At 31.6% G+C, this 2,755-nt stretch overlaps 1 pseudogene; it reads right to left on the bottom strand.

Annotated features, from left to right (window-relative positions):
• Positions 1 to 1,436: 1,436 nt before the first annotated feature.
• Positions 1,437 to 2,186, bottom strand: LOC107019059 (annotated as a pseudogene).
• Positions 2,187 to 2,755: the final 569 nt, after the last annotated feature.

Below are 2,755 nucleotides of genomic sequence, written 5' to 3'. Positions count from 1 at the left end.
TGAAGTCTGCAAAATAATTGATTTATGGATCATAGAAGTTTTCACTGGTCGTAGTTGTTTCTCTAAAACTAGAACTCAGAACTCAAGAATACTATGACTTCTATTGATCATAGATCATTCCCATGGACCGTAGAAGCTCGCATAGAACAAATCTTGAGAAATAAAAAAATTTCACCTATTTTGTGTGGACACTATATTGCCCTTAGATTGTTCTATAGTCCGTAGAAGATTTCATATCTGACCTTCGACAATTTTTAAGTTAGGGTCATTTTGATATATTCCCAGTCCTTTAAGTTTCAGCATATTCTAAGTGGGATTAAAGGTAATTATCAGCCTAAAACTTTTTTCATGCACATGACCGAAGTTTGATTTCTTCTTTCTAAAGGTTCCTCTCAAGCAAAAAATAGGATTTTTCGCCTTCAAGTCTCCATTCGAACATTTAGTCTACTGACCTTAACAACATGTATGTGGGGCTTTATCAATATGTTTCCTTTCACCAATTGAGTCCCAAAAAACCCTCACATTTCAAAGTTTATGATCTCTCTAGAATCTAGGGTTTCCTTGTTTCAGGTATTTAATGCAGTTCAGTTTCTCTTTCATGATTAGACTTTAATTGCACGTTTTTCTTATAATTACAATATTTAAATGGTGTTTCCTTGAACCCACATTATGTACATATTGTGGTGATTTAGAATTAAGTAGTTTATGAATCCACGCTTTCAGATTATTTTATATGATTTTAGATACTTTCACATAAAGTGTCTTCAATATTAATAGAAAGTATTAGCTTAAATCATTCTTCATGAGCTATCTAGTTTATCTGGTTATTAGTATAAGTCACTATTATAAGATTATTACTGTCTTTGGTTATTTGCATGTTTCAATGTGAGTTTTACTTAGCATAGAGCAGAGTTATGGATGAAGGATAACTTTCAACATTTGTTTGGTTTTTTAGTTTCAATCCCTAAGTTCAAGACCTACACGTCATCATAGGATTTAAGAGGTCTCCCATTAGTTTAGGCACACTCCCTAGTCTTTGTAGACATTAGCTTAGTGGATCCACATTAGCTCAGATCAACCTTTATACCTTGATAAAGTATATTGGACCCTTTTAATGGGGTAAACTCCATATACTAACACATATGGTTATCTTTCTATTAGTAGTACCTCCCATAATTCAGTCATTTCCGATCATTATATGGGCAAACAATATTAACATTTTTCATGGTATTTCAATGCATCATGTATCTTTCATCCAACAAGTTCGATATTTATGTTTATCCTACAGATTGAGAATATTCAACATATTGAGTGTTTAATAACAGTTCACTTCCCACTAAATTATAATCTTTTAAGGTAAATTCAAAAGATACTATAGATAAAATCATACGCAAAAAGATAATTATATACATGTCAATATGTTTCTCTTTTAAATTTCAAGCATCAATAATCATTATATCACCATCTTTATCACACATTTCGTTCAGATCCATGTCACTAAGATCATTATTATCGTCACCAACATCAATCAAGGATGATGCTGTTGATTCTAGAACAACATTGTTATCTTGAAATTCTCTACAACCAATTTCACCATTCAAAGTGACTTCCAGGTCCTTTCCAATTCCATCTTCATCTCCTTTCGACAATTAATGCAGATAGAGTGGACAAGTATTACTCTGATTCAACCAAGGGACAATAAAATCATTTTGAAAAAAGTGATTACAAGGTTATTGACTCGCTTTAGTATCAATTCCAAATACCTCCATACAAATAGAACATTTTTTCGATGATTCATCGATTTTCGCACTGGAAGTGAGTCAAAAAATGATTTATTAGTAGGAGAATGGACATGAGTTGAGTTAAGCAATTCATATTGAGTTGAGTAAAACAACTCATGAAAGATCATAGAAATCAGTCTCATCGATTTCTGTTTAAGAATCGGAATAATAAAAAGTAACAAAATTGGTGGTGGAAAGGGTAAAATCATCAAAAGGTAAATGTTGAGAAATCGACGTATGATTGCCAATAGTGTAATTAGGGAGGAAGTGGCGATGAAAGCAACGAGGGCAACGAAAGGAGGAGCTCACGCAAACAGTGGGGGTTATATGAAAGGCATTGTTGAAGTTGTAGCATCAGTAAGAACGAAGGTTACCGGCCGTGGAGAGGGTTGCCTCTATCGACATGATAGACTTTTGGTGTCCTCTTGCTCGGTTTTCTCGAGGTAGTACTAACTTTTTCTTATTTTATTCTTGCAAATGAGTTTAAAAATTGTCTATTTAAATTTTTTTTGTTCACGAACAGATAGAATAAATGGTCATTATTATAATTTTCTATAAAAAAAATATGTCATAAATATTAGAGCTAAGGTCAAAAATATATTTAAAATTTATTCTATTTTATTAATGATTTGCGAAATATATATTTGACTAGATTAAAATTTAAAGAAAGTATTTTATTTCATTATATGGCTTGCAAAACATATCTTTGACTAGGTTACGGGTGTATTTGGTTTGAAGGAACATGTTTTTCATGGAAAATAATTTCCTAGAAAATATTTTATCGGAAAATAAGTTTGTTCTTAACTTATTTTCTCATGGTTGGTAGTCTAGTGGAAAATATTTTCTAGTGTATGAAAAATATTTTGTTGTAAATATCTTTATTTTTGGATAGATACTAGAAAGTACATTTTGCAGAAAACTAGTTTTTGACCTTAAAATCAACCCCGATAATAAATTCAACACTTGCCCCGACA

This window comes from Solanum pennellii, chromosome 1 (genome assembly GCF_001406875.1).
Source record: "Solanum pennellii chromosome 1, SPENNV200".
Lineage (NCBI taxonomy): Eukaryota > Viridiplantae > Streptophyta > Magnoliopsida > Solanales > Solanaceae > Solanum > Solanum pennellii.
Note: the sequence above shows the minus strand (reverse complement) of the source record. Positions and strands in the feature narration are given on the sequence as shown.